Raw genomic sequence first — 8,195 nt, 5'->3', positions numbered from 1 at the left:
CACACACACACACACACACACACACACACACACACACACACACGGTATTTAGAAGTCCTCTGTGGGATCTTTATGCTTGTTTTCTTTCTCTAGGTTGGCATTCGAGTAATCAAAAATGTATGTAAACAGATGCAAAGGCAGGGACCTATTAGAGAGAATGGCAAACAAACAATTATACAAGGCAATGTAAACTCTTGTGACGGCATTGCCTCTATGATTAATGGTATTGTTTTCTTTTTTGGAGACATTGTTTAACTGTCTTTTCCCACTTAATGTCTCCTGCTGGATCAGAGCTTTGTCCTCTGTTGTTCTTTGAAAATTTTTATAGCTTCAGAATCTTCTCTCTGAGGAATTCTGCTAGAACTGAAGAAAAAAATGCAGGGGAATGGAGTCACTGTAGTGCCCTAGAATGGGCTTTGGGTACCTGTAACTTCTTGAGGGTTAGGGAATACTTGACACACATTGTTGGTGTACTGAAAACTAAAAGTGGTTCTAACACTCATGGCCCATCCATCTCTTCTGTCCTCAAAACTGGCAAATGAAAAATACCCCATGTGTAGTATTTGCTACACAAAGTTACTTTAAAGGCAAATGGGAGGTCCAGGAAACTAACAAGAGTGCTGATTTTCAGAAACTTCGATTTCTTTTTAGCTTTTGGGGATTGACCTTAAACTTAGTGATTCTATATCCAGATATACCTTTTCTTAGGGCTAGCAAAATTCTAAATTGTAGAAATACAGTTTGTTATTGTTGTTATTTGGGTTTTTTTTGAGTCAAAGTCTCACTCTGTCACCCAGACTGGAGTGCAATGACATGCTCACGGCCACTGCAGCCTCAACCTGCTGGGCTCAAGTGATCCTTCCACCTCAGCCTGCCAAGTAGTTGGCACTACAGGCACGTATCATCACACCCGGCTAATTTTTTTATTTATTGTAGAGACGAGATCTCAACAAATTGCCCAGGCTGGTCTTGAACCCTGAACTCAGGCAATCCTCTGGCCTCTCCCTCCCAAAGAGCTGGGATTAGAGGCTGAACCACCACGCCCAGCTATTGTTACTTTTAGAATGTGCTTTTTAAGTCCAAACAGATGAGCATAGGATCACCTTGCTGGCGTTATCCATTCACCATTCTGGGAGAATGTTAAATATCAACTTGGGAGGGGAGGTTTAAGAAATGCATTTCCTTACAATGATTTGGAATGCTGTATTTTCTCCCATGATTTCATGAGGAAAAGCATGGATCATATCAAATTTAATTCTCCTGATGTCAGTTTCATACCAGTCATCCTTCTAGCGTTAATTTCCAACTTGAGTTCAGGCTTGCATAGAAGTCTGTTTTATTTTCGAATATTTTAACATATCGACTCAAAAGCTGCTCCAGGGATTTTCATCAAGGAACCCATTGTATTTTATTTTGAGGTAGAAATATGGCTGTATTCATTGTACTACATGTTTGCTGTGGAATAAGTGTTCTTATTTTGTGAATTTAACCATGAATGTTATTAAGATGAATCACGTAGGGAAGAATGTGTGGCTCCCTATACTAAAAAAAGTGTTCCTTAGCAACAAAGTGTTGGCTGAGCACAGTGGCTCAAGTCTGTAATCCCAGCACTTGGGAAGCCTACGTGAGAGGATTGCCTGAGACCAGGGGTTCGAGACCAGCTTGGGCAACATGGTGAGACCTCATCTCTACAATAAATCAAAAAATTAGCCAGGAGTGGTAGTGCACACCTGTAGTCCCGGCTACTTGGAAGGCTGAGGTGGAAGGATCGCCAGAGCCCAGCAGGTCGATGCTGGGGTGGCCGTGAGTGTGCCACTGCACATCAGCCTGGGCGATGGAGTGAGACTCCAACTCAAAAATAAACAAATAAAAAACAAAAACAAAGGGTTTATAGTTTGGAGGCATCTCTGTTTGTTGACTTAGACTATCTTCTATATTCCTTGGTATTCATCGAAGCTGGAGTGCAGTGGCATGATCACAGTTCACCGTAGCCTCAAACTCAGGCTATCTTTCAGCCTTAACTTCCCGAATAGTTGGAACTACAGGCATGTGCCATCACACCTGGCTAATTTTTTTGATTTTTGCTAGAGACGAGGTCTGGCTATGTTGCCCAGGCTTGCCTTGAACTACTCCTGGGCTCATGTGATCCTCCTGCCTCAGCTTCCCAAAGTGCAAAGATTACAGGCCTAAGCCACTGTGCCCGGCCCATCTAGTCTACTTCTAAATGACATCTTCTAAAAGGCCAGTTTAGGACCGAAAATCCTTCAAGAGGAAGGTCCATCTTTGTAGTACAGTGCCTGGTACATAGTAGTCACTCAATAAATGCTGGTCAAACTGGCTGTAACTGTATCTTAAGCCATTCCTCTGGGTCTTGAAGGCCCTTGTAAGAGTCATAGTTACATACTGGTTCACCTGAGAACCTATGTAGAGGAGGGTGGCAGAAGTATGCCCAAGAGCTGGGAATCATTCTTCCAATGCATGTGTAATGTTCTGTTCCTTCCATTTGGGCAATCCCCTGGGTCTGGTGACCATTTTCTTGTCCTTGGCAGAGGTAGCCATGTTATCCTGAACTGACTCTAGACTCAGGATTGAGAACGAGAATCTAAGCTGCCCAGACACTACAGAATTGGGTCCTGAGAGATACTGTCCTTGAGATGAGCCCTCCTGCTGGTATACACTTAGCTGGTCAAGAGTCCCAAGCAGCACAGAGGGTAGATGGTTGATTGGAACCATTAATTTCTAGGTTCACTGGCACAGCCTGAGATACTAGGTCCTATTCCACTTGCTGCCTTTGTTTCTGTCACCTTGGCTAAGGACATTTTGGTGGAAATGACTTCATCTTGGCTCTGGGTCATGCATGGTACAGGCTAATCGAACAGAGAAAAGGAAGAACAAGTGAAGCCCTGGCCAATGTATCACATTTAAAGTTCTCTTCTAACCTTCATGGCTACATCTCTACCCAGTGCTCTTCCATGATGCTCTGTTTCAACAAGCACAACATGGCCTGGGTATGTATTCTAGAGCGTGCTGACTTGTGGCTGTTTTGCCAGTGGCCTGTGAAGTCAGGTAGACCCCAGACTAGAAAATTATCAAATCAGAGCAGCAGAAGAAAGGGGTAGAGCTTTCTCCTCTCAGCAAAGAGGCCGAGATGGCAGAGTTCTAAGAAACAAGAGAATTTCAGGGAGGTTGCTAGAAGAAAATCACTGTTTAAAGATGAAACCTTAGAGAGTCTAAAGACTTGGGAGTGTCCGAGGAGAGAGAACGAAACCCTAGTGTTTCCTTTAACACACCCTCTTGTTTTTCAGGTCTTACCTTCAACTGCATTCTTCCAGAATGTCCCTCACTCCCTGGGCTGAGTGACATGCCCCCACATCTGGCAATTCCCCATTATACCACACATCTGTAATTTAATTTTTAATTTATATAAATAGCAATTCTGCGTGTATAGAATTACATATATTTATATATCCTTGTTTTTGTGTCTGTTGTCCATACTGAGTTATAAACACTGTAAAGAACGAGATCTTGTTTGTCTTGTGTGTTATTGTAGCCCTTTCTTCATATGTGCTCAGAAATATTAAATGAAAACATGACAGTTGAGTGAAATTAAAGATTGGAGAAATTCAACAAGTAAGGGGGTGAGAGAAAAGGATCATACAGGGAACATAGTGGGAGACAAAAGAGGGTCGGCTGGTACAGTGGCTTACGCCTATAATCCCAGCACTTTGGGAGGCCAAGGTGAGACAATTGCCTGAGTCCACAGGTTCGAGACCAGCCTGGGCAGCTTGGAAAGCCCTCATCTCTACAATCAATTAAAAAATTAGCCGGGCATGGTGGTGCATGCCTGTAGTTCCAGCTACTTGGAAGGCTGAGGTGGAAAGGTCGTCTGAGTCCAGCAGGTTGAGGCTGCTGTGACCGGGAGCGTGCCACTGCCCTCCAACCTGGGAGACAGAGTGAGACTCCAACTCCAAAAAAAAAAGAAGCATAGATACATGAGAATCAGGAATGCCCAGGCTTCTAGAACTGTACAGGGGAGTCCAGCTCTCAACCCAGCTCATCAGTCTCATCCCAGGGAGGTGGTGGTTTATTTCCATGGGTCCCCCCCAGAGAGTTCTACTTATTGGTCTTACATGAAAGTGTATGAGTCAATGTGCCTTGAGAATGAAAACCAATGTTCCCCAGGTTTTGGGTACAAAAAACTAAAGTTTTCTGTGGATATTTGTAAGGAAGGCCTTAATATCACATGCTGAAATGAGTGGAAACATTTAGCAAATTCTTTCTTTTAAAAAATTGAGATGCTATTGGTGGAACGGCAACGCTTTGAATAGGTTACTGTTCCTTCCAGAACCTTGACTCTGAGCAAAACTTGTATCATCTTAACTCCATCTGAGATAAGACTTTTTTTAAGTTTGTAGAACCTTAGGAAGTCACAGCTATTACAAATATTTACTATGTAAATTGAATTTTAATAAAATGTGAAAATTAAAAGAACTTGGAGTAAAAAAAAAACATTTAATCGACGTGTCCACTTCATTTTTACGCAGGATTAGTGTTCAAAATATGTATAATGAAAAGCAATTACACTTAAGAGGAAACTGATCTTGAAACACAATGGCCAAGAATAGTATTTAATGAGTTCTAGAAAGTATGTTAATGTAAACTTCAAAAACTCAATTCCCTGATGACGAATAACTTTACTGTACACCCTTGGCTATTTAAATCTCAAAGGTCAGAGGGTTTGTATATATTATTGGTTGCAAAGACCAAGAGATATTCAACTTTCCCCTCAGTGAGTGAATTTAAAGCATCTCTTTTATGGACAGTTTAAAGGACTCCAGAAAAAATGTTTTCTACGAGGTTTGGATTTCATTAACTGTATCAAAGTAAGCAGGAAATTAGTATCAGAACTTTAGCACACTCACCTTTCCAACTTCATTTTATTTCTCCCTTTTCTGTGCAAAGCAGACAGCATCTCATCATTCTCTGTAAAAGTAGAAAACTTCAATGAAGAGAATAGATACAACTTAGTGTTGGCTATAATACTGTTTTTGCTTTTCTTGCACAGATAGCTATTGTGCTAGGCGCACCCTTATCTGCCTGCCTGTTTGCCAACTTTTTTTTTCATTTTATTATACAAAAACGTTAAGACGTTATTTTGAAATCAAAATTAGAACTTGGACAAGATGCTTTTTTTTTTTTGAGTTGGAGTCTCATTCTGTCTCCCAGGCTGGAGTGCAGTAGTATGCTCATGGCCACTGCAGCCTCGACCTGCTGGGCTCAGGTGATCCTCCTGCCTCAGCCTTCCAAGTAGCTGGAAGTACAGGCAGGCACCACCACGCCAGGCTAATTTTTTAAATGTATTATAGGGACGAGGTCTCACCAAGTTGCCCAGGCTGGTCTCAAATCCCTGGACTCAGGCAATCCTCTGGCCTCTCCCTCCCAAATTGCTGGGATCACAGGCATGAGCCACCGCACCCGGCTGACAAGATGCATTTTTATGGTTACTTATAGCATCACATTACAGTTCCATGTCAAATTCACTTTTTTTCCCCAGAAACAACTGCCTGTGGTTCTGAAGATTATCTATGTCACATGGCAGGTTATAAGCCGAGGCTGAATACAATGTAAAGATTCTAATTCCCACTCTTACGCTGTAATTGCTACAAGGCAGTGCCTATGCTGAACTGATAAAATATTTCCCAGATCATCTCTGCAAACTTTCCTTCTAAGGGAATCCACAGGGACCTGCATCAATAACGTGTCCATGAAGTCCAGAGACCTCCTGTCATGGTCTCCGTAGATGCTTGGAACTTTAACTCTGTACAGTAACGAAAGCAGAGTATTTGGTAAAATATTTGGACATAGACCAAACTGTAATCCTAATGCTATGTAGAAAAGAGAACACATTCCGGCTACTCGGAAGGCTGAGGCGGAAGGATCGCCGGAGCCCAGCAGTTCGAGGCTGCAGTGGCCGGGAGTGGCCACTGCACTCCAGTCTGGGCGACAGAGTGAGACTCCAACTCAAAAAAAAAAAAAAAAAAAGAAAAGAGAACACTTTCCATTTTAAATCGCAGGTCATAAACATACCATACTATGCTTCTAGACTTATCACTGTTTATTTAAAGAGAATTGCAGAATGCCTTTGGCAGAACTGAAATTTGTACCCCTAAATAACGGAGAGATTAGAAGACCCATGTTGAGGCAATTTAAGCATTTCATTAATAGTACTATGACTCCTCATAATAAAACTCTATCCAATGATCTTTCTGCTGTAAGGATTTTGTCACTGACCAGATACTAGGATTTTAAAGAGGACATATGAGTGTATATAAGATTATCAACTCCACTTTATTTATTTAATTTTATTTTTTTGAGTTGGAATCTCACTCTGTCACCCAGGCTGGAGTGCAGTGCACTCTCACGGCCACTGCAGCCTCAACTTGCTGGACTCAGGTGATCCTTCAGCCTCAGTCTTCCAAGTAGCTGGAACTACAAGCATGTACCATCACGCCCGGATAATTCTTCTTGATTTATTATAGAGATGAGGTCTTGCCAAGTTGCCCAGGCTGGTCTCGAACCCGTGGGCTCAGGCAATCCTCTCACCTTGGCCTCCCCAAGTGCTGGGATTATAGGCGTGAGACATTGCGCCCAGCCAACTAACTCCACTTTTAAAAATTACTTCTTTCCATTAAGCCAAGTGTGGTTGATTTAATCTTGCATATATTAAGTGTGTGTTGATTGAAATTATACCTCTACTCAGCCATCAGTTACTGGGTCTGTTTCAGATGTTCACGGTCTGAAATGTCTATACTCTGGCCTGAGATAACTTCTGAATTTCAACTTGAACACAAACATAACACTGCTGGTGATTATGATTCATTCTGTAAGACGTGATGACATCAGGCCCAGTTTCCCCACAGTCCTCTGAACAGTGACATTGGCTAAGAACACAGGCCTGTGGGGGTATGCTTCAAATGTAACACATTTCCTGCTGTTGATGGGAAAACAGGGATGTGTCCAAGCCCAGCCTAGCAAACAAATGTTCCCCTGTGCATTTTTAGGTGCAAAGAGAGTTTGTTCTTTGCATGAGGTAAAGATCTCCCAGACTTCTCCACCTCTTCAGAATTCTACTTACTGATTTTTGTCCTGTCCTCTAGAATGAGCTGACTCATCAGTTTTTGTTTTATTTCTTTTTTTTTGAATCAGTGTCTCATTCTGTCACCCAAGCTGGAGTGCAGTGGATGATCATATTTCATTATAGTCTCAACCTCCTGGGCTCAGGCGATCCTCCTTCCTCAGCCTCCCGAGCAGCTGGGACTACAGGCACGCGCCATCACACTTGGCTAATTTTTTCGTAGAGATGAGTTCTTGCTATATTGCCCAGGTTGGTCTTGAACTCCTGGCCTCAAGCAATCCTCCCACCTTGGCCTCCCAAAGTGCTGGGATTACGGGCATGAGCCATCACACCTAGCCTCATAAGTAATTTTAAACCTGTTAGGTTGGTGGCCAACTGATAACAGATGTTGTTGTTTTCCTTCTATCAGAGATGTGATATCTTGGATGATATCAAAAAGGTTAATTTCTAGGAATGAAGTTCAAGGTAGAGTCATGAAGGTATATGAGTAATATACCCTGAGAATGAAAACCATTATTCCGCAGGTTTTGGGTACAAATATCTTAACATCACATTGGATGGGTCTTGATATCACATTAATATCTCAATTCGAGCTGTCTCGTGCCTTGTCAACCAGATCTCGACCTTTGCTCTAGGCAGCTCAGATAACTTTCATGACGTTGCATGGTAAACGGAACTGACATGTTAGACAGCTCTGTGGAGGTGGTTTTTGAACTCATTTAATAAAAGAATGTGGGTGGGAACAGGGCATTTTTTGGGAAGAGGTAACTCCAGGAGACTTCTCTCTGACCAAACTTAATTAACTCGGATGTCACATGAAAAGGAGCTGTGCGTGGCTGCAGGTCATTGGAAGGGTAGACTCCTGATGGTAGCTTGGTGTCAGGCCTAATGATCAATGGATGTGCTCAGTGAAACTCTGACCCTCTGAGAAGCCAGTGTCAAGGAAAGAGTGCAGGGAGGTACCAAAGACACGCTCCCCTCGTAAACACTGACAGTAGGAATGTCCATGTTATTAGAGGGGCTTTTCTCCTGGTAAACATACTAAACCCCACAGTTTTTG

Source organism: Carlito syrichta, unplaced genomic scaffold, assembly GCF_000164805.1.
Source record: "Carlito syrichta isolate Samal-C Ts95f unplaced genomic scaffold, Tarsius_syrichta-2.0.1 Scaffold312037, whole genome shotgun sequence".
NCBI classification, from domain to species: domain Eukaryota; kingdom Metazoa; phylum Chordata; class Mammalia; order Primates; family Tarsiidae; genus Carlito; species Carlito syrichta.
This window is presented reverse-complemented; position numbering follows the sequence as displayed.